The 25,815-nt window shown below is 36.5% G+C and overlaps 1 protein-coding gene across 1 annotated transcript in view; it reads left to right on the top strand.

Annotated features, from left to right (window-relative positions):
* The window catches only part of LOC135079827 (zwei Ig domain protein zig-8-like), a 226,804-nt gene that overhangs the window by 63,489 nt on the left and 137,500 nt on the right, over window positions 1-25,815 (top strand). Inside the window, exon 2 of the mRNA XM_063974442.1 lies at window positions 10,435-10,470. The gene's annotated coding sequence lies outside the window, so the exon portion shown is untranslated. The remainder of the gene's footprint in view (window positions 1-10,434; window positions 10,471-25,815) is intronic.

The raw sequence follows: 25,815 nt of genomic DNA on the forward strand, positions 1-25,815 counted from the left end.
GCGGTTTGATGACGTGTAATTATAGTGATGTGATGTGTGAGCGTGATAGTGATGAGGGAATTACGAGTAAGATTTAATTTTCGGCGTTGGAGACGAAAATACACGAATCTCGGGTGACGTGAATGTTTCATACAACCAAGATGATTATTTCATGAAATAGTCTGAAAAGATTTGCTTCTAAAAAGGTAGTAGAATTGAGATTGTAGCTACAGAAAAAGACACATGTCTGAATATAGAGCCTTATTCGTATTTTATTAAACTATCCATCTCAGAACAGCTGACTGTACAACGACAAAAACTTTAATCGAAAACATTACCGACCTTTGATCCCAAACCTTTAGATCGTAGAAACCCAAATCTCAGAATCAATCAAACGGCTCACATACACAAAGCGGTGTCGCACCAAAAATCCTAAAAAGGATGGAAATGAGTACCGTAATCTATTCTGTTTTTGATAAATCGCACAAAATAAACGTATCTAGATGTCCGTGGACAGGCACACGACAAATGGCTGAGTGATCTTCGTGCTTTGTCATTTTGGGAGTTCCCGTGTTATCTGTAAAGTTGTGGTGTGACCACACTTTGGGAAGATCAATGGATGTTCTTATTCTTAGTGGCAAACTATTTTTAAGATAGATTGATGCTCTTTTTTCTGTAATTAGATATCACAAAGATATCTAGGGATAGTAACTGGATCAGGGCAGCGCAAGACCGGTCGTTGTTTAAAACCCAGAAAGAAAGAACCCAGGACGAATCCAGCAGTCAACGTCATTTGGCTGAAAGAAGCGTTAATGTCTATCTTTGAAATAACCTGAGATTTTTGCGTTTTTCCTACACACACATAAAGATAAACGTGGGATATCTGAAATTAAAGAAAAGTAAAGGAGATGTAAATTTACTTTTTAAGAGAATCAATAAAGATACCAATTTTTTTTAGAATGATTTTACAGATTTTCTCACTTTACTCACTTACTGAAAAAATAACGTTGTCCTATATTCCTGAACTGAACATACGGAATGGACTCCCTAGTTCATGGGGATGCCTGATTCGTCTGTCAGGGTTCCGTCCAGCGATGATTTTTTACAAGAAAGGGTCGAATGAGGGATTCTGATTGCGTACATTCAGAAAGATGCTCCTTTTCGTTCTGCGAATATTTTTGTGTTTCAAATAAATTCATAGAATTGGCGCTGTAAGCCGTTTTAGGAACCTGATAGATCTTTTGTTTCATTTGACACCGGTCGAGTGACTTCGAAGAAATGGGTAGGATTATTGTACAAGTTTGGTTGATGAAAGAAATGCAAATTAACAACATTTTGTGAAGGAAAGGTTTAGTGAATTAGGATTAGGGTTATACGAAATGAAACGTTTAGGTTTTAGGTTTAAATAAACTGGAAACGATTTTTTTTATGCAAGACGAGGCAGGTATTTAACCGCAATCGCACCTGGTGTTAAGTGAGATGCAGTCTAGGATGGTACATATCTGCCCTGTAAGTGCCTATTTACTTTCGCCTTGAAAAGGCCCGGATTATAGTGTCCAGGAAAGACAGCAGCAGGCAGTGATGTCCAGTCCCTAGCTGTTCGCATTATAAAAGAGTCATCAAAACGGTCTGAATTTCCTTGAAGCGTTATAACATTGCGATTTTCGCGTAAGGTATCATTTTAAGCGTTACTTTGTTGATGTTTCCAAAAATAGCTTTTTATGATAAAATGGTAAGAAAAATACTTATGTCGTAAAGTTCGCAACAAATACGAGTCGAATCTGAACAAAATAAATGTTAGTTATGTACGTACGTATACAAATAAATAAATTCATGGAATTGGCGTTGTATGTAAGGGCTCGTTCCCACACCAATCCAGTTTGCGGTATCCCGCAAAACTGGACTGTCGTGTGAACACACTTAAACCCGTATTCACAATTAATAAAATTATGCTTGCATAAGTAAAACAGTAAACCGCGTTGAATAGAGCTCTGTGATTGGTTTGTGTGTCACCCTGTACGTCCACGCGTACTGTGAGACCTTATAATAATGTTTGTGAATGCGGGGATATTCGAACAGATCCGTTTTTTATGGGACATTGCAAACGGGTTGTTCATGTAAACATTTGTATTAAAATTCCTAAACTACTTAACGGGATTCTGAAAAAAAAACGGGATGTCGTAGGAACAAACCCTAAGGCGTTTTTGGAACTTGCTTGTTCTTTTCTTGACGGATTTCTAGGAAATGTATTGAAAAAGTTTTATTGTTGACACGAATATTAATATTTAACATTTGTAAGTGATTTTTGGTTTGGCGATATGGGATCAGGGTAAATAAACAATTTATAATACATGTAATGTAAACTAATCTATATAATAAAAATGAATTGATGTTCGTTAGTCTGATTAAAACTCGAGAACGGCTGGGCCGATTGAGCTGATTTTGGGTTTAAAATGTTTGTCGTAGTCCAGGGTAGGTCTAAACGGTGAGCAAATACGCGCGCGATATTTTTTTTCTGTGACAGACAAAATTCCACGCGGGCGAAGCCGCGAGCGGAAAGCTAGTAATACATAAACGTGCGATAGGTACGCGGAAAACGCTTATTTTGATATGGCTTCCTCGAAGCGTCATAACAATAACTGTTTTTTCGGGATCTGTTGATACGTTTTTTGTTAAAAGGTCAAAATGTTATACACAAAATTCTAGGAAAGATATTTTACTTAATTTTATTTTGTGTCATTATTTTGTCCTTTACAAAGACCAATCGTATATGAACGTATGAGCAAAGTATAAAATAAAGCAAACTTGCGTTTGACGAAACATACAACAGTAGCAACTTAGGGCTGATTTTACCATCGTCGGTTAACTTTTAACTGAAGATGAAGCTTGTCATTTTGACATATTTCCCATACTGAAACTTGTGTGCCAAACTTATTCTTCAGTTAAAAGTTATCCGACGATGGTAAAACCAGCCCAAAGAAACCCATACCACATAGAATTAAATAACTTTACATCTGTATTCATAACAACTCTTGAAAAAAGAACAAAAATAAACTCATCAAAAACAAAAACGAGCGCGACATTTTCTTCAAACACTTGAACCAACCAAATAAAGAACAGACGACGGCATTTCAAACAAAACTGTGACGTCTTATGCAGTCCTAATAAGTTATATTTTGCTGTAAAAATGTAATCTTGATGTGCGACTGTACGTTTCATTTTCAACGCCCAAGTTTCATGCACAGTTCATAATAATCCGCGGTATAAACGTCTCTCGCCGGAATATGAGAGTGAAAAACCTCAAAGTAATCCGCATGTTTTTACATACATTAAAAACGCCGTCGGGGAATAATCGGATGCGTTCATGTACAATGGAAGTTTGAGTAGTAGGACTTGACTTATCCCACCACAGTTTTCATTACTGACATGACATTAAATGTATAGCGGGAAACGTTCAAAAACTAAAGGAGTTGTCCCAATTTCGGCCCAGAGGTTGTACGCCATATCAAAAATCAAGAAAAATCTACTGATTAAGGGAAAAATATAAATAACTATATCTAGCATATAATTTAGCCGCTCAAAATCAAAAACTATTCATGAATTATCATTCTCAAATGCATACACAAGATGGCGTATGGCGTCAGATAAAAAAAAAAGATGAACCATAGACTAACTAAACGTCAGTCGCTGTCAGATTTCATCTGTCACTCTCCACCAAGATACGACTTAATGTCAAAAGTGACAGATGTCATCAAAATGACATTCGTCCACCATGATGGTTTTTGTGGTTGAGTATTGCTATTTTCTTAACAATCTTTTGTTTTAAGCGAATAAACTAAGCCATTTAAAAGAAATTGAATAATAAGAAACTGTTGTACATTTAAAAGCCCTTCTTTTTGGTAGGTGTACAGGTTGTGGGCCTAGGCTCCATACATTTTGGGACAACTCCTTTTCATAAATTTTTTGAACGCGCTCACTACTCACACTCAGCCCACTGTATGGCTAAGATCTACAGATTGGCCAGAAGAAACCCAACCATTGATGGTTGAATAGTCCCGGGAGATAGCTGTCTTGGAACCCGCAACGAATTTATTCAGAAGATATAAGAGGAGTTCAAAATGTAATATCGACATCCCTCCGTGCCACAGCCGTTGGGTAGTAGGACTGTGTGACGTTATTTGTGATGAAGGAGTTCTCCTTTATTCAGTTGTCGCGCGACACTGGCCACCAAGAATAAATTATTTTTTCTTTCATCCAATTTTGTTATTCAATTGTTTACTTCTCTTTCGGCTCTCAAATTTTCAAGTATGCATTTCCACGACTAGTTGTTATAAGAATATAAATATCGAGTAATTATGTGACAATAGTCCAATGGTGTAGGTGTTGGACTGGCCGAATCGAGATCCAAGAATGCGGTGTTTGAACAGAAATTGATCGGTCGTGGAAAACAAATTAAATAATTTATTATCATAAGCATACGACTTTTGCAAGAAAATATGATGATTTTGGCCTCTTAACGATTTATTCTTACAATGAAAGGTATGTCCTTCTTCTAGACCCATTTGCCTCTAAAGTTCGTCATCATTCTGTAGAAATGACTCTACTCAGTTCCAAATACATTGTGTAACTTATGACACGGATATGTGTGGAGAATTTTATATATAACAATGCACGGTTTTTCCTTGCACTTTTAATAATGGAAGTGTTTGGTGCAGATTGCTGTTTTGTTTGAAATTTTAAGCATACTTTTCATCAACTTTAGGAAGATGAATCTCGAAAATTAAAGTTTAAGTTTTACTTTTAAATAAACTACATCGTACTTGATTACATTATCTGGAGATTGACTAAGCGTTATTTTCTTTACAAAACTACAAGTGCTAGTAGTCTCAAATTTTAAATTGGGGTTCTATTTAGAACGTAGGTGCTCACTAAGACGGGATTTTTCAAAATTCATCCCCTAACGGATCCACGCGTACGAAGTCGCGGGCGGCCGCTAGTAGGTACATATTTATGTAGTTCTTTACAAATGGAATGATAAAATGCTTAAAACATTTTCTAAGGCAGAATAAACAAATAAATACACGTAAAATAAATAAGTAAGTCTATCCCGAGTCTAAGGTAAACATTTTACAAATATCAACTGTTTCAAATACGAAACAAAACTAATATAAGACAAACGTGCTTCCCTGGAAAGTCTTAGTTCTTTTTACCGGCAATAATGTAGACTAAACGCTCTCTAGCTGCTGCACTTTGTAGGATGTTCGTAATAACATTTGATAAAGTACCTTTCGTGAGACATTAGAACAAGAAGCTTAGAATTTTTGGTATTTTTCTTGTATCTTCGCTGGAACATGAAGATACGCTGAGAAATGTCTACATTGTTGCATTGTGACCGTTGTATTGTTTTGTAGAAGTTAAGGGACGTAATATTTTTGTTTTTATTTAAAGCTCCGATTAGAATAAAGAGTGACCTTATGTAAGCCAGCTAAAAAGAGTATGCTGCATAAAATCTATCCTAGCTGAAACCCTGTTTCCAGGATCGACACATCACCTGGCTCTAGTAGCGCCGGTAGGTTACAATTTAAATCTAAATTTAATGAGCATTTTTCGCAATTTTTATGTAATACCTACCTAGTGTGCTAAGCCACTTTTTGTGATTGCAATGCTCACATTTTCATTTATTTATTTTTATTAAACTTTTGGTTATTTACTATTTTTAGATAAAATTACGTGCGAGTGATTAACTAAAGTATAATGTTTAATCTAACTTTTAAACGACAAAAATAGTTCAGCGATCATTTAAAAAAGTGACAATACTCTCAAAACTTGAACTATAATCCTCTAGCTCCAATAATATACACACAAACGTATTTTTTTATTGTTCTATCCGTATCTACTGCATTTCGTCTGTCACATGCAAACGGTGGTCGTACAACAGCTTTTGTGCGCTTGCATAAATGCATTCCGTATGCAAATAGACTGTTAATTGCTGGTTGGGCTATTTCGGTGTTTGTTTTATGTTATGCGTTAATATTTCATGGTACTGCTTTGGTTTAATGCTATAGAATTATGGTAATTTGTCTATGTACGAGTATACAGGGTGAAATATAGCATTTCGATGGACTCTTTCATACTACATAATAAAACTACATAATTTTAGGTACTCTTTTACCGAAATAACTTATTTATTTATGTTTCCCATAAAATAAATAAATAACGAACTGGAAAACAACAGTTTACATACCTACTTTGGCTGAGTTGCACCAACTTATTTTAACCGTAACTATAACAATGACCGGTGCTTTTGTGTATGGAGTTTGACAGATTTTTACAATTTGTTAAAGTTAAAGTAAGATAGGTCAGCCTTAATATTATGGTGTAAGTATCCAAAAACACTCTTGCTCAAATCGAATTTCATCATCATAAGGCACGGTCAGTTTAAATGATTTTTAATTAAGTATTCGATCTCAGCTTCATAATTTTGAGGTCGTCTTTCAAATAAGCATCTTACACATACTTGTACATAAATTTCACAATACCTAATGTAATATACGTAGAATATTACCTATGCTCGTACCGTTACTGCGGTCGTATACAAAATACGGGGATTACGTTGTAACCCTGTATATTTCGGGAACAAGGAAGACATGGTAATTAACGTGGAATCAGTGGTTTATGTTTGCATAATTGTTCGTAACATTAACGACCTCCGAGTACAGTTTATTTTCGTTCAAACAATAGAATAATATTTTATGCGGTTACATACCTTGTTTTTGGTTTTGTGGTACAGTCAGCTGAAATAGTTCATGACTTTCTAAGTAGCCAAAAAGTTCACAACTCGTCTATGTTACAATGAGGGCTATCGTTTTAGCGCTCACCAGTTGGCGCCACTGTAGAGTAAGGTTCTGTCACTTGCTAGTAGCGAAGACAGTGGCACCAACTGGTGAGCGCTAAAGTGGTAGGAGGACTATCGCATGTGCACTCATCAAGATGGCGCCACTGTAGAGTAAGGTCCTGTCAATCGCCAGGGGTGCCAACTGTTAAGTATAAAAACGATAGCCCTCATTGGAATAAGGTGTTGTCAACTTTTTGTCCACTTTGGATGTTATTAACTAATTGATGCTGACTTTACTACTAGTACTTTCTGTAATTAATCTGTCACAGAAAGTATTCTTCTTCTTCTTTTCGTGTCGACAACAAACCTACACAGTGTCAGCCCAAAACTGCGCCACAAGAGTGGCGTTGTCAGTAGCACTCATCAAATCCTCCTGAGTGCAGTTGAGATCTCACATCCGAAACACGGTAACGCAGTGTTTGTTGCTCCCGGCGTAAGCATCATTTCCACCTCGTGCTCGTCACAAAACAACAGAAAGTATTGACAGTCCCACGATCAAAAAGAAGAAAGACTTGTTTGTATTTCCTCGTTTTGTAAGTTAAGTCTACCCTCGTTCTATACATTACAGTCTATAAGGATTGTTTTGTCTTAGAAAATAAGAGAGCCTGTGTCACGTTGTCGATAATATAGAAGTTATTCTTATCTGATCTTGTTCTCAAGCGTAGACGTGCTATTCTCTTGATCAGAGATTTTTAGGATTCTGCAGATATTTTGAAAGTCTCACACAATATTTTCTTTAAAATTTCTTGAATTGTTACTTAATATTTGTTTTGATGCGAAGTACTTTAACCTACTACAAAGATAGAACATAGAATTTTACTGATAATTTTCTCAATATACTGATTCTTTTTATAAAAATAGAAAAAAGATCAAGCAATGTACCTAAAACCAAACTCCCTCGAGTTCTTAAAGCATGAAGATGGATTACAAGTCTATCTATAGGTAGGTGAATACATTTTCCAATTCATCTTGTAAGAGCACAATTCACTGATGTTATGAAATAAGTCACTATAAACCGTTAATACTATCAAAGTCGCTGAACCTTCAAGGAGGCGGATTATTAAAATCCCATAAATTCCCCGGATCGTATTCGGGGAGATAATGCTCAATCCTTTTTTCTTTGGAATATTTTGCAGTATTCCAATCTGTACTCGGAGTCATCCCTTTATCCAGTTCTATACATGCCTCCGAAATTCCGATCGAGTCCCGAATCCTTCCGAATCCTTCCGAATTCACGGCCCCCTATTCCACGTCGGCGGGCCATCAAAGGGATCAAATTTTTAAAACGACATAGTTTGATTTGCTCATTTTTATTCGGGCGATGTTAATGATATGGCGTTTTAATAATAATAATAATAATAAATAATAAATTTCATTTATTCAGATTACAAAGATCCAATTATGTTAGTAACAATGTTCTTACATCTAATGTTAGTAGTAATATTTGACATTATTAATTATTTATATATATTTGCTCCTGGTTTATTAGAGCGGTGATCCAATGTCTCATCAAGACACTGTCCCACCTCCCCGCCAAAACCATTAGAATACTGTTTTACGCGTCAAAAAACGGTATATTTAAAGCTTTCTTTCTTTTCTTGTTGTTGATATTAAAGTGAGATTTTAGAAATTAAGAAATAGAAAAGAAGCTTTTTATCTACTTAAATTAAAGCTTGTCATTATTTTTGGACAGCCAAAAGTAAGAGGCTTTTTCAACGTAAGAATTTGTCGATACTTATTCGACGCAAGAACCTAACACCAACTTCAGTAGCGTATATTATTTCTAGCAGCATATCTTGCAATTGCTAATGTTGACGCTTCATTGCTTTGAAATTCGAAAGCGATTACAACAGTGTTAATATTCACGTTTATGGCAACACTGCACGCTGAATATCACTAACGACCTTTGATTAAATGCTGCAAGAACATCGTTAGTGTGGCCACACTAACCTGTCAGCGAAAATTTTGAGTCCCACTGTCGTCAGTCCGCACGTCTAAATAGTGTCACGATTTCTCTAGATTTTTACTGTGTTATATATTTTCTATACGTTAGAAAGACAATGGTTTTTTAATCTATAGTTTCACATAAACTATAGCTAACGTAAATAATGACTGAGAAAACCTCATTAGTAAAATATTGCCGAGAAAAGTTTTGGACCCAACAAATACTTACGGTAACTTAAAATGCCTTCTTCTTTTCATACCTTCATACATTACACATGCGTTTGTTGCACACGAGTAACAATAATCACTTGAGGGTTCAACATGAAATATAATCTGGTTTTTCAAATGATCTAGGTAGAATTAATAATACTAACACACGCATGAATTACACACGCAACACACACTTGAAGAGCACTGTGTTATTTTTTTGTATAAAACTTAAATATTAGTGTCTATCCACTTAATATGGCTGCCACAGAATACCAGCGTTATGCTCTAGGTCCTGACCTAGAGTTGACACATGCTGACTTACTTGACTTATGGTCCTATGTCCCCTAGATGGGGCAGAGGGCGTCCACAACAGTCCTCCATCGCGTTCGGTCTTGAGCTATGCGTTTAATCTCGCTCCAAGTCTTGCCGATCTTCTTCGCCTCGTCTGCCACAGTGCGCCGCCAAGTTTGCTTGGGGCGACCACGTTTGCGTTTCCCTTCCAATCCAGAGCCTGCTTGGGGATGTGATCGGGGTCCCTTCGGAGAGTGTGGCCAATCCAGTTCCACTTGCGGCGCTTGATCTGCTGGTCGATCGGAATTTTTCGGATCGGACACATGCTGAGTGGCTGCCATTTTAGTTCAAATTTATTTACTTATATAATAACTATGTTATAAGTAGTCTAAGGATGTTTAGAGTAAATAAAAATATTTTCTTTCTTTCTTTCTTTCAAATAATTGTATCGTAGGTTCATTGAATTCGATTCGATTGAAACAGATATCGATAGTCGAGTGTTCTTCCCAGCAGCACTTCGCAACTGTGTCTGTACCTACAAGCATGTTATGCTAATGGCAACTCGTTGCTCTGTTTCCTAGGCTTTGATTTATGTGTGACGTTTAAATGTCTTTATTATGCGATGACATCTCGCTATACGAGCACGATAGAGTTCGAGAATTGCGTCTGAGAGAAATATTCTAGCTGTGGTCGTATTTTAAAGTTGATATTTTCCGCAATATTTCTACCTCTGTACAGGTGAGGTTATCGCCTTAGTGTCAGGCTTTACGAGCCGTCATAAGAGCTTTTCTATTAAAAAAGCTCGACGTACTTTACGAAGCACGGAATCACACTTATTTTTAAACAATGAGCTTGATCTAAGCCTGAAATATGTACTAAATTATAAACAAAAGTAAACCGATAATCTTTGAGACGTAAGAGTTTAATTTAGCTACTGGACCACAATACTGAGAAAGAAAAAGTTTTGAATTTGCTAATTTTATTTCAATCTCTTTATTTTAAAACATGCTCTATGACATAATATTAAATCCAATGTACTACTGTTTCCAAGTAATAAAGTTGTAATATGCTGAATGCCTTTTTGCTTGGTTATTAAATAAAGTTCTTCTTTCCAGGTCACATCAAGAGCAGAACCATCTATTATGACTTAGGTAAGTCATTTTTATCTTATCATTTATAAGCCATTTTTATTATAGGTATAAAGAAACCAAACCTACGCAAAGCCGCTACAAATTATTGCTTCCCATCTGTCCACTTTGAGTGGCGTACAAAAAATATAATTTATGTAACCTAACAAAGACTTACGAAAGTGGAACTCCATAACCAATGTATCGACTTTCAATTAATGCCATATAAGTCAACTTCATAAGTATGCCGTGCCCAAAGTATTTTTCGCGATAGGCAAAATGCCAAACGGCGTTGTAAATTATCTCGGACAAGATCGGAACTGTATATTACCACACTGTATTACAGAGATGCTATTTTTACAAGCCACATTTTTCTTACAAGCCATTTTTCTTACTATCTATCGTAGACACTTAGAATTCGTAGTCAGCTGAAGTGCTTAAATTATGTAGGTTTTTTCCCCAAGCGCGAAGCGTGGGGAGTGGAGGCCAAATCCCCCTGTCCTCCCACGTTACTGGATCCTGACGCGCGCCGAGCAGCAAGCCAAGCGCCGTCTGAAGTCCTCCTGCGGACCTCTGGGGTGCCCCACAGCAGCAGTCCACTGCTCGTGGAGAAGGAATCCACTCCTTAGGACGCTAGTACTTCCTCACTAGCATCCGGCTCGAAGGACCATGTATAACCCTCCCGTAGTGAGAGGGTGGAATTCCCTCACCCTGTGCACTCCTAGCCGTTATCATCACTATCACTCACTCCTACACTGACTAGGGGTACTACTAACTAGTGAATCAAACACCGTCTTGAGGTCAACTGAATTCAAATTTATTATTTCCTCGGTTATATATAAAGGGCGGGCAAAAAATCTGGACACCGCGCGCTAATGTTTTGCCTTAATCTAAGAGGTGCCATCTATTGGCCAAATTACATGAACTAACGTCATCTAGCGCGCGGTGACATCTATCGGTAAACCACAAAACCTTAAACTTACGCCAACAATTTGCCTCTGGTAAATTGGAGAGGGTCGTGCTCCTGCAGTGGAGACTATATGACCTGATGATGATGAGGTTTTTCGTGGCTTACCCGCATGAATTACAGAAGGACTATCGAGCGCATTCCCTCCTTTCTATAAACCGGCTTAAAAACTATCATAATTATGTTCTCGTATTACTATATTCCTAAGCCTTCCTCATGAATCCCTCTATCTATTGGTGTAAACTGCATAAACATTTGTTCAGTAATTTTTGAGTTTTCCGGCAGAGGACATTTTTTCATAGTAAAGTAGTTTTTAAGATGCGCTAATAACTATTTTTCTGTTAACCAAATAACTTTGTTAACTTGCGTTGAGTATGATTTTTTTTATGCATAACAAGGCAGGTATTTGACCACAATCGCACCTGATGTTAAGTGGAATGCAGTCTAGTATATGCCTATTCACTCTGGCCTTGAAAAACAGCAGCAGGCAACGAATTCCAGTCCCTAGCTGTTCGCATTATAAAAGAGTCATCGAAACGCTTAGTGCGAGCTGGTGGAATGTCAACAATATAGGGATGGTACGCTAACCTGTGTCTGGTAGTCCAGCGGACTTTGGGGATCACTTAGCGTCCTGTCAAATGACACTGCCGAAATCACTGGGATTTTTTTTCCTCGAATCTTATAAATAAATGCCCTAGATGTAATATAACATTTCACATTTATAAACCAGCTTTATGAATAAGGTTCCATCACCCTTGATATTCCGTAAGACTTACGACGTTCGTACATATTTAATTTCATAAATATCCTATATGAAAAATCGCGTACATCGACTTTCCCTCCGAGCGTTGTAAGTACCACATCATTTCAAATGCTTAAGTCGTGGTGACAAAATAACCGACCGTTTCAAAATGGATCCTATTTATTCACGAATACGGCACAATATGCTGGGAAGAATGCTTTAATATTATAATCTTGAATGTTTTTATAGAGCAGTAAGATAAAATGGTTCCCCATTTGAGGAGATGGCAAACATTTCTTTAGATTTGTTGGTACAGGATTCTGTTTCAATTCGGGCGTCGGAACGTTTTTGCGGTTAAATTACGTTTTTGAGAGAGTCATTTGTTATTTTCTTTGATGGCCGATGCTGTGTTATTGGCATTTATTGTCGGGAAAGATAAATTCAATTGTTATTGTGGAACAATTTAAACAAATGACTGCGTAAACGACTGCGTTCTATTGTTTATTTTTAATGTGTTTTTATTAATTTATTTTTTGTTATTTGGCATAAGTTCGGCAAACAAAGCTTGTGTGCATGTTCATTTATATTTATGTTTTAAAAAATAACTTTACTTTGAAATAAATAACTGTAACCAAAAAAGAACCTATTTAGAGACTACTGTGGAACTATTTTGTCAAGGTATATTGCCAAAACCTTTTTATGGGATATTTTTGTTACGTTAATGGCTGGATATGACAGAAATTTAATTCAGCAGCTTATTTATTTCAGTCATCAAACATGGCTGTCAGTAATTTTATGACGTATACCTGAATTTCCAACTGTTATAAATACCATCGCAACTACGTATGACGTCACACGGAAAAAAGTAATTTTTAAAGGATTTGCTCCACTAGATACGTTCTGCGTTCAGGTTTTTTACGTTCACTTTGGTGAATGCAGCCCGCATCATATACAGAACATTATCGGATTCTATAGTAATTTTATATTGACGCGGTCTAACCGTGCGGGCACGAGCAAAGAACGCGAACCTCATCGCTGACAGATCGCCTGGTCACGACTGCTGACATTGTCTTGCCTCGATAGCTGACCGATTGTCCTGACCGCAGACCGCAGACCACATTCAGTGTGGCAAATCCTTAAGTTTTTATAGAATTTCGTAGTAAGAATATGTGTGCCGTAGCATATTAAACTACGGCGTAGGTTGCTACGAGAAAATACTTCCAAGATTGTTCGCTACGAACTCTGTCGTAGCAATGTATGAATATGACTGCCATTCTCTCGGAGTTATTCGTTGTCACTTCCTTTGTAAAATGAAATTAGGTTCACAAACAAAGTGTATTTCAGCGAAATTGAAGTTGTTGAGGTTTATGTATAAAACAAACGTTACGGGGAACTTTGTTATGGAAGCGAGCGAGCGTGGCACGGCAAAGAAGGTGTTCCAAATTAAATTGTTATCAACTGTAATTATATTTCTTAAAGGTAGTCCACAACTTGCAATACTCAAAATATCAGCCAGATATTTTTATCTGAGACTTGGCTATGCTCACGTAACATTGGAAAATGTAGAAACACATATCCCTACCCAAGTGAAGAAGAATTCAAAATTCGTAGTCAAGCATATCAGACTACATTTTTTGTTGTTTTAAACTTTCATGGTCACTAACACAAAATTTTATTATTGACGGGCCATGGTGCTTGCAACAGCGCCGAAATATCGGAAACTCAAAATTAAGGTACATACCATGGTAGCAATCCCGTCAATAATAATTATTACATGTTTGTTGAAAAATTGCCCCTAGATTCCATAGTGTAGGTATAGCTTTATATGTTGTCGTCTGTATGTACATTTGTTCCAAAAAGGTTACCTAAACTTTTACCAATCATAAAACAGGTTCTTGAACACACAATTGAATACACGTAGGCGTTTACACTGGTAGTTTTGTTATACCTAAATGTACGTACTAAAGGTTTTACGAAAATCCTTCCCTAAAGGGATGAAATGGGGGTTGGAATGCTGGCTGGGCATCTGAAATGTGCGTGAACGATCCCACTGGGAGGGAAGTTTTCTTATCAGTTTTTGAAAAGGGTTAACAGTCATAGTAAGTCACGTTAAGCATTGCTTTTTATTTTGACTAAAATCGGCATTTTTTAAGGTAAGTTTAAATAAAGTATTTTCCACAAAGTGTAAGTCATAAATTAAATACCACAAAGAATAGGTATTTATTTTTGTTGTAGTTCCTACCATAAAATAACAAATCTACTCTACCAATTTTGAACCATATTAGCTCGCTTCGCTTTAGCAATATGTTAAAATAAAAATAAAACCTACATAATTTATTACATAAAAGAAATGAGCCAATTCAATTTACAACAAATCATATAATCAACAGGAATTCTATGAAAAATAGGTATTCGAGTCGGTCATTTCATCCGACGATTCCAGGAATGAAAAAATAAAGGAAATGAAATTTAAGAAGATCTCATTCGTTGTGGAGCGAGATATTTTTGCGGTTATACATTGCGGTAATAATCTGAGTAAGCGAGAAGACGAAATTAAGGGAAGTGATGTTGGTGACAGATGAAAACTTAGGCTGGGTTACACCATCTTACTTTAGCTTTAACAAACGTGAAAAATCTGTCAAACTCCTCTCATAGTCAGGTGGTGCTTAGGCTGAGTTGCATCACCTTTAACCGCCTCTGTGGTCTAGTGGTAAGACCACGTCAGCTTCACGGGCTCGATTCCCAGTGGGGGCAGATTTTTTTGTTCGGTTTGGTTGGTGGTAGGGCTTGTTCTAAGTCCGCCTGGCTAGCTACCACCATCTTACCTAAGTCTGTCGACATAACAACAATGTTAACAGCATTGTTGTGTTCCGGCAGTTAGAGGTAAGATAGCCAGTTCCTCTGTGGTTAAGGTTTCCGGGTGAAGCTCGCTTCCACCTTCGGCCTGATCATCACTTACCATCAGGTGAGATACAAGCCGAGAGCTTCCTCGTTGTGAATTAAAAACCTTATTTTAATCGTACTAATAACAATAATTGGTGCTTTTTGTATGGAGTTTGACACATTTTTGACGTTTGTCAAAGTTAAAGTGAGATGGTGCAACTCAGGCTAACCTTGATATTGTACTTTAAAATGAGACGATACTCGTGGACTGTATCAAGAAAGAACGTAATTTTAGTAAAGGACAATTAATTAAAAATGGCTCTTGTTATAAGCAAGCATGGTAAGATAATTAAATTTTTCGATTGTAAAGGCCAGAGGCTAGAGGCAAATACACAAGACACCCCAAAAATGTTTGTAGCGTTTAGATATGGAAAATCTTTACAAATTATAGCTTGATGGTATGGACCAAACCTTCAAGTATTTATGATGAAACCACAACACATCAAACTAAGCATTGTTTCTAATGCACTTGTAATCCAAACATGTAGTGTATATTTAATGTAGTTACGTAGTTTAACTTTGTAAGGTCACCGAAAAGATTCCACCCCCGCTAGCTGGCGCCTAAATTAGCAATTTGTCTTAGTAGATACACAGTAGATTGAATCACAAGAGGTTTCTCGTGTGGGAGAGCTGACGTAAGAAGAAAGTCCACTTTGTTCTATTTATATAAAACGTGAAAGCAAACACATTTATTATTTAATGCAAGGACAAAGGCCAGTTGTTTGTTAGTAAGTAAAACAGCATTTAGCTTATACATCTCCTACGCACAACTAAAAGACAAATAAGTATTAGAGTAGGCGCACACCGTTGATTTTTAGTTGGCCGATAGTTGTGCCCGATTTTAATTTGTATGAAGAATCGGCCAAATCGAATCGGCGTAGTGTGCGCACTCCCATACATGCCCATACTGATCAACTGCCCGACTAAACTATCGGCCGACGAAAAATCAACGGTGTGCGCCTACTCTTACTAGTTGCTACATAGCTGTGTTTGCAACTTAACTTCATAGGGAGAAAATGTTTGTATGTTTGCTGTTTTTATAACTTTTTTATTGATGCCCCGCTCTTATTGGTTGCAGCGTGCTGTTTTAAACCTATTAAATATGTTATCAACATTCCTCGACAATCACAAAAATATTAAAACATGGTATATAAAGATGTTAGATACTGACAACTAGTACCTAGTTCTTGAGATTAGCGCGTTCAACTATACAAATATAAAATTCTTTAGCCTTACAATGCTCATAATTTAAAGTGGTATTATTAAAAGGAAAGATTTCATTGTTTGTATTGGATAGGCTTCAAAACTACTGAACTAATTCGAAAAATTCTTTCGCCATTAGAATCCTATATTATGACAAACATGAGAGGTACGAAGTTCTCCGGGTCAGCATAAGTATAGAAGTAGGGGAGACCGAGGAAAGTTGTGTAATTTTTTTTATTGGAGCTAATTAACTACTAGCGAGCTCTTAACAGTGCGCGTTTTTAGTTCAAGTCTCGAGCTAACAAATACGCGCTGTTGCGAGCTCGCTCAAGTAATAGGTTTCCAAAAATCGACACTGTCACCTCCCCTCTATTACAACTCTCCTTGGTCTCCCCTATAGATTCAAAGGCATTTCAATGACCTTGGGTACACAGTCCTACCTATAAAAGAAAAAGAATAACCAATGCCTCAGGCCAATTTTAATTAAGCTGCCTCTGGTAGGATATTAAAATTCGGAACTGTATAAGGCTGTGTTTACACTACTGGGTTGTTCGGTAGTAAAATAAAGCGTGGGGTCAGTTTGAAACGCTGGAAAAAAGGTAGCTGAACTATATTGTTTTAAAAATAATTTAACACAGGTTTGGTATAAAAATAGCAAATTTATTTTTAGTTAGCTGAATACTAAGTAAAAACCGAATATTTTATTGTAGGAATATCCAGGTTCCAAATACTTTTATGAATAATCAAATACTATTTGATGAAAATTGTTAAAGTTGAGTCTTATTTTCACTGTGTATCGATGTACAGTTTTCACTTTGTCGCTCTACTCGGGTCTCGGCATAATAATATTTTACACAAACTAAAAAATATCTGAGTTTCATCAATGCGGACTGTAGCATTTTCGTATCAAAGGTAGTCATATTTTGTGTACGTATTGTAATTACCTTGAAGCTTGAATAAAGTAAAATACTTACACCGAAAGCTATAAATGGGTATGTATTACTCAAATATTTCCCCTGCGACTGATGTAGTGAATGATTCAAGAACGTAAAAAAATATTCAAGCCAACTCTGCTTAAGACTACGGCTGCAGCATAGCAGTCGAAATGCCAAGCCGTGAGTACGTAAGTATGTAACTAATACAAAAATGACACGTTGAGACCCTGTTTTTTTATTTTAGTTGTAACGAAAAAAAGTTTAAAATTTCCCAGTGTGTCTTAAGCCTAAGGATGCTCCAGACTAATAGCGGGTAGAAAAACAAAGCAGCGATTGGCGAAGCAATCTGGTCGTTGATTAAAATTTATTGTTTAGGGCCCACTACTTTTGTCGCTTGATGAAAATTCGGAGATCCCTTATTTACGTGACGGCGGAAATTTTGCTAAGACACTCTCAATTGAAACACTTTGGTTGTAAACAAAGATTTGTTGGTATTGCTCAATTCGAGGCAGGATCTTTTCTTTAAGGATATTTGATTGGCCAATGTATTATTTATTACTTGGTACTAAATAAACATTTCTTCTTTTCTTTTAATGTTTTTGTGATAAGTAAAATTTCGTTCTTACAGCAATAACTAGATGGTATACTGAAGATAAAAATAAGAAACGCGAATTCATTTCATTTCATTTAGTCAATTTAGTCCAATATTTTGGCACTTATGAGCGTCAAAAATAATAATAAAAGGTTATCCCGTTTTTAACATAAAGCCTGTTCGTGCTGTAATTTTGAAATCATATTTTTTTTATTCAGTACAAGGTAGGTACTTTTTGACCCCAGTCCCACCTGATGTTATGTGAGATGCAGTCTAGGATGGTACTACTTGCCTTGTAAGTGCCTATTCACCATCGCCTTGAAAAGGTACTTATTATTACTAACTTGTCTGTCATTTTTGATTTCAAATATTTCAGATAAATGTATGTAATCTACGAGTATAAAAAATACCAAAAGTTACAACAGTTACATAGAGGCAGAGTCAGCTCTTGTAACTCGCTCGCTCTAACGCTTAAGTGAAGCAGCAAATCGAACGCACAGAGTTGAATAGAGCTCTGTGATTGGTTCGTGTGTCACCATGTGCGTCCACGCGCACTGTGAGACCTCATAGTAATGTATGTGAATACGGGCGTATTATTCAAAGAGACATCCAATTTCATCTTCTGTCTCTTGTTTCAACATACACTTTTCCTTTAAATAACTAATGAAAAGAAAAGCGCCCAATCTTCACTTACAATCGGGCGTAGAGGTCAAACGAGGACTTTCTCGAATGAACTGTATTTTTAAACAGAAGGTTGTGAAAGACAGAATTGCTTTTAAGTCCTTTTAATTTAAATGTTGCTGTGATTGCAATCAACATTATTTTTGTTGCAAAGCCATTAAAGAATAATCTAAATCGCCGAATTTAAATTCTTTGCATTTTAATGTAATAACTTTAAAAATAATTCTTTTAATCAGTTGTTGAATAACTTCTTTTCTATCCACTATAAGTTCGTTTATTATTTCTGATTTCTCTATTATATAAATTGTTTTCTTTAGAACGTAAGCAAATCAATTTGCTTAAGCAGCAGCATGATCGCACTACCATCAGTTTTTTTATGTACATATTTAAATTTATGTATAAAATATTTTAAAACAAAATAAAGAGAAAAACAAAACAATAATAATACCTAAAAAAAGCTATTGTAAAATGTTAACTTCATTTGTAAATTTAAAACCTTGTACATAAATAAACATCTATAAAGTATGATGAAGACTACAAGTTTGCTCGTAGACATTAGCGAGAAACTACCAGCGCTTGCTATAAAAAATACATTATTGATTTAATATTCAAGAAATTGTTTTTGTTTGAAACCGAGTTTGCTTAATTTTCATATTACTGAAGATTTGTTCATAAAAAAAATTGTGTTTACCAACAGATTACCTATTAACTACTGAACGGATTTTGATGAAACTTTACAGTAATATTTTTTATAATCCAGAATAACATATAGGCTATAATTTATGACGATCTGTGACAAACGAAATATTTTCACGAGGGTGAAACCGCGGGCAAAAGCTATTCTTAAAAAAAAACCATGGCATGGTTGGTAGCTGCATCCAACGCCTTCCTGCTACCTCATGCTTATGACCATAATAACGTCCAAAACCCTCGTTACGTACCTACACTGATATTTAATTTCAAAACAATTTTTACCGGAATAGGTGGCACGTTCGCGGCGGAACAATTAACAAAGCCCTATAATTACGGCGCACAAACGCTTTGATTCCACCCGTGGTGCGCAGATCGCTTAGGGATCATTTTAATTACAATCTCGAAAACATTGTGTAATATTATGGAAGTTATAATCACCATTGCAGTATATTCATGGCCGCATACGAGTATAACGTATTAATGGATGTCTACTGCGCTGGATACAATCTTACCTTCTCAACCGTAGCCAACTTGTAACAGTCAAGGGTCACCAGTCTTCGTCTATTTCTATCAAATCTGGAGTGCCTCAGGGCTCCCACCTGGGACCCTTATTCTTTAACATCTTTATTAACGACCTTACCCAAAACTTGTCCTGCCCATGTTTGCTTTATGCCGACGATCTTAAAGTTTACAACATTATAAAAACTGAATCTGACTGCCACGCGTTGCAAAGAGATATAAACGCAAAAGCCGAATGGTGTAGGAAAAATTACATGTTTTTGAAAATCAGCAAATGCTTTGTCATCACATTTACTAACAAAAAGAGGAAAGTAGCGTATCAGTATAAAATAGATGACCAAGTTCTGCAGTATAATACCTTAGCAAAAGACCTGGGCGTCATGTTCGACGAAAAGATGACTTTTCGAAACCATTATGATCATATTGTTGGCAGGGCATATCGTATGCACGGCTTCATCACTAGATCGACGTTCGGATTCAGTAAACCATCCAGTTTCATTTACCTCTTTAACACACTGATAAGAACAATACTGGAATATGGCTCTATTGTGTGGTCGCCTTGTTATCAGGTTCACTCTAATACTATTGAAGGGGTTCAAAAAAAGGCTCTTAAAATTGCAACCTTTAAGTTTGGCTATGGGCGTAGACTGTCATCTTACGATGATCGAAGGGTTGAGTTCCGGGTGGATACGCTGGGTGTCCGTCGCCAACAGCAGGACCTATACTATCTGCACAAAATAGTCCATTCCCATCTGGACTCTCCTTATCTCCTATCACATATAAACTTTAACGCCAGACCCAATCCCAGACATCCTCAAGCGTTTCGACTTCAAGTGCTAACAAACAACACCTCCTTTTACAACCCAATGGTGCGCATGTGTCGTCTGTACGACGACCTGACATGCCGTGAAGAGGATTTAGATGTCTTTGACGTAAACCACAACAGATTTCGTAGGCAAGTGATAGACTTGCTCAGTTCGGTGCCTCGCAAAGGTAACCATTAGAACGGAAACTTTAACTTTAAATTACTTTATTATTTTATAATTTAATATTGTTATACTCTGTGTCGCTATTCATCATGCTGTGTGTATACAATTAGGTTGTCAATCTAGCTCTTAACTACTAACCATGTGTACTTAAGTATCTACTAACAAAACTCGATTGTCAACTGTAGTATATAAGTACCTAATAAATAAATAAAAAATATAATAACATAATATTTAATATAAGTATTTAAACTTTACATTGGACATAATTGGGTGAGTTTGTATAAGCCGTTACATAGGCGTTCGATTATAGCTGACTAAATTAATATTCATCGTATCTAATAATGCAGCATGGGACGCCCTGGGTGGGTGAACTGACGTCCTCATAAAGGTAACAGGAATGCGCTGGATGCAAGCCACTACCAACCGGGCGATGTGGAAATCATTAGGGGAGGCCTATGTTCAGCAGAGGATGTCCTGTGGCTGGAATGATGAATTATGATCTAATACCAAATAGATAGATAGATACAGCCATTGTCACCTTCGAGGTTCCAATTAAATTATAATGGATACGGATTTTTGAAGACTTGTGTGTATTGCATGGAATCAGTTTAATTCGATTCTACCTTTGGCCTGATCATCATTTTCCATCAGGCAGATGCTGGCCAAGAACTTCTCCGTTGTAGATAAAAGCGTGTTTTTATAAAATGTTTTCATTTTGGTCGGTTAAATATTAATACGTATTGAAAACAAGTAAATAATATTATATTGAAATGTACATATTTATGATTAATACCAATCAATTCGAACTTGTAACACGAATTCATAACGTTTACTGAATACAAACTCGTACAAACTATTTGCGAGTGGCATATCAAATAATTACGAATTCTAACATGATATTGGAAACAAGAATTATATTCCGAATGTTCTGCTCGAATTAATTTAGGATCTATTTTGTTTAGAACTATTTTTATTCACAAATCGTGTTTTGCTTTACATAATACATTTGGTTTGGTACACAATTTTTTTTGGAATAACGTTCTAAATGGAAAATGATTTCATGACCATAACAACAATGTTAACAGCATTGCTGTGTTTCGGCAGTTAGGGTTAAGATAGCCAGTTCCTCTGTGTATGAAGGTATCCGGGTGAAGCTCTTTCCACCCTAGGTCTGATCAGATCGTCACTTTCCATCAGGTGAGATGCAGGTCAAGAGCTTCCTCAATGTGGATAAATACAAATATCAACACAAGCTGTCTTGCGGTACTTAACAAAACTTATCTTGAGACATATCGTCGTATAGTCACAATATCATTGAAAGGGGAAGAAAACCATTTTAATAATCCGAATCGATTATCAAGCTTGATCATAATAGACAAAACAGCAAAAGCTCGCGCTAATTTAGCACGTAACGTATTATAACAAAAGCGAATTTCCGTTGATCGAGTTCAAAATTGACTCAATCTCATCTACCCTAATAAGCTTAGCATACAGGAGTACAAATAAATTTCCGGATCAAGGGAGATTGTTAATAAATTCTTGCAACATTGTTAAGCCAATTTGTTCAGGGTTTTATCTAGTTTTCAACGCGATTTGACGTTTTGTCTATGGGAATTTAATTTTTATACATAACTGGATTTGAACCAGTTCAACTGAGCTAGAATTTTAACATGCTATTGTTAGATTAATTCACAATATTTTTTACGAGTCGTTCGTTCCTTCGAACAAAGTCAACTTAAATAAAGTTTCATGTCAAGTTCACAGCAGTTGTGGCATATAAAGTTAAATTATGTATCGTCTTATGTAACAATCATAAACATAAATTTTCATGGCACACTGTTGTAAATAAAAAATGTTGAGTAATAATTAATAACAGAATTTTTAAGATTCTCTAAGGCTGAATTTCACCACATAACTTTGACCGTAACTTTAACGACAACCGGTGTTTTGTTGTATGGAATTTGACAGATTTTTGACGTTTATCAAAGTTAAAGTAAGATGGTGCAACCCAGCCTAAGAATCTAATAGAATATTAATACTTATACCTTTAACCGTAAGTTCAATTTTTCACGACACGGGCAAATTAGAACTTACAAAGTTGTGATCGTCTGAAGAATAGCAGAACTTTCTTATTGTCGTGTGGAAGCTCGTGAAAGCTTCGACGCGAAAGAAAGCAAAAGTTCTAGACACGATGTCCCTTTCAATAACGCTGTACGTGACCGTATTCGGAATATTATAGGATTCAAGTGGTAGGTTTTAAAAGTTATATGAGTGTTATATTTGTTTTATAGCAAATAAAAAGGATATATAAAAATAACAACAACAGTACTGTAGACAGATTCGTCATTGAATCATAACCGTCCTTTTGCTTTGCCGTAGTCGGGTAAAAAGTAATTCTGTTTGTTTCAAAGTATGGTCGCTTTCCAAGCAATTTTTTTGAAAAATCATGTTATGCTTTTAAAGATTCAAATATTGTTTTATTCACAGAGATAGTGTGGTACAATAAAATGTGGTCCTCAGTTAAAAAGAAAAGCAGCTTATCTCACCAGCGCAGCTGGCATGTGAATTTGTGCAATAATAGTTCTATTAGTTATCCAATAAAATTATAATTTATACTGTAGGTGCGATTACAGGCAAATACTTCCTTTGTTCTGCATTTAAAAATATGATATGTAGTTTCGACAGAATAGAATTGAATGATTGTTTATTTGCATAAAACATGTTCGTAAGTTTTATAAAAAATATCTCAAGATGGTAAAATTATTGAGATGGTTCCTGTTTTTTTAATCAACTGAAAACGTCCTATTTACATAGTAATTTTGTTTTTGTGCATGTATGCTTAGTAAAAGTTTTCACACCTGAGTGCCTTACGTAACTAAAGTAATTCTTTCTAACACCATTTTGGTACAAACGAGAACTATTGTTATCTAATGCCGAGATCTTATTATCTTATTCGAACCTTCGCCTTTCCGAACTAAAGTATTGCGAACGTACTCAAACATTCTTAGGGTGGGTCTTTACTAGATAGACGAGCCGAGCGCGAGCTGAGCGCAAGCTGAGCCACTCTACTCGAGGTGTCAGACCCGCGGTTTTCACCAAGGCAGAGCGGAGCGGAGCTGTGCGGAGCGGAGAAGAGAAGTGGAAATTAATGAAATCTGATTAGTTATAGTGGCAATGGGTATGGCACATAGTACGCAGAACTGACGGCCGATGAGGCAGCAAGGTTCTGGAGTGGAGGCCACATACCGGAAAACGCAGCGTGGGACGTCCACTCACAAGGTAGACCGACGACCTGATAAAGGTAGCCAGGAAGGCGCTGGATGCAAGCCGCTACTAACCGGGCGATGTGGAAGTCATTGGGGGAGACCTATGTTCAGCAGTGGACGTCTTGTGGCTGAAATGATGATGATGATGATGATTGGTTATTCAAAACACTAGTCTGCTCCGCTCTGCTCCGCTCCACCTTGGTGGAAATTGGGCCTCAGTGTGGAGTACATTGATGATTGAGTTGCGCGATGCAAATCCCTTTGTATTCGTAAAAAAACTGTCAATAGGCAATAACGAGCCAAACGCTTGAAGCGTGCTCTTTCAAGGTTCGTAATTCGGTCCACACGACACGAATTCGCTCGACTCGTGATCCGCTCGTACTCGGCTCGTCTAGTTTAGACCCACCTTTATATCTACTCAACGCTCTCGCTAATCCAATAGGTAACATAAAAGAAACATTGTTCTTTGTATTTGACGAATAATTGGATGTGCCCTAGAAAACAAGGACATCGTGATTCGGGATAATGGGAATGGTGTTTTGTCCAAAATAGACCCTAATACAGCTACATAAGAGTCCTACAGTGTTCAGCTTGACGTGCTCTGGTCTGTACTTTAGATGTCTGAAGAAGATACGCAATGACGTGGAAGATAGATCGATTGTTTATGAAAGGGATTGATAGTATTGAGGCATTAATGACGAAATAAAACGTAGGTAAGATTAAGTGACATAGATTTAGAGTTTTATATGGCCAATAATACTGTCTTTAGGTGTGTCTGGCTCAACCTATAAATTAATAAAATAATCTTATTTACAATTTAGGTATTATTATTAATTTATTAATCTTTATTTTACTCACACAAAAGTCGTACATAGTTACATAGTGAATGTATAAAAAATAGGTATCATTTGTCATTTTACACCACACCTGTAGCCCTAAGATGCGCGCCGCGATAGGCGGTTATCACGCCATTTTATCGATTTTTCCCATACATTTTGACGTCGATAAAAGTTATCACGGCGCGCATCTTAGGCCTACTAATAATCCCAATGTAAACAAAGGTACTATGCTTTCTATCAACAATTAATGTTAGTTTCATTTTCTAATGCCCATAGTGTTATGGGCATCAGAAAAAAGATATTATATCTGTTTTCTGATGCATTCATAAATACTATACTAATAATAATAACTATACTTATGTAATAAATATTCATTTATTTATGCAAGTAGGCTTTTAAAAGCACTTTTACACGTCCCAGTATTAACCCTACCACTGCTTCAGGACAATAAATGGGCCAGTGCTGAAAAGAAGCAGCGCAAGAAACTCAGTCACTATTATTGTCAGCCTCTTTTTCAAGGGTTTACAGACTTTATACATAGTTATTTATGTGCCAAAATCAAGCCCGTGATCACTGTACTATAGCAAACCCCCAACATGGTTTTAATTCACTCAGTGCTCTTTGAAAAAGGTATTTTCTATTGAAACGTGGGTACTCCATACCCCAGTATCGTGAGGATGCTAAAAATGGACACAAAAATGTATGAAATTCTGCTCGGAGGCACCGAGCGACCAAATTTCACACATTTTTGCCTCCGCCTTTGCTATGTACAGATGACAGCGTTTCAAGCCATACATTTTTGTTGCGAATTCGCCCTTATTTCAGGTGAATAAGATGCCATAGTATTAAGCTTTATGTGCTTGTTTTGACGTTGGTGAACTACGGCGATGTTACAGGGTATTGGAAAAAGTAGTGAGTGAGAAGGGAAAGAAAAAAATAGAACAAAAATACATAATACAAAATAAAAGAAACCATTTAGTGTAGGTACAGCGCGTAAGGC

Source organism: Ostrinia nubilalis, chromosome 17 (assembly GCF_963855985.1).
Source record: "Ostrinia nubilalis chromosome 17, ilOstNubi1.1, whole genome shotgun sequence".
Taxonomy (NCBI): domain Eukaryota; kingdom Metazoa; phylum Arthropoda; class Insecta; order Lepidoptera; family Crambidae; genus Ostrinia; species Ostrinia nubilalis.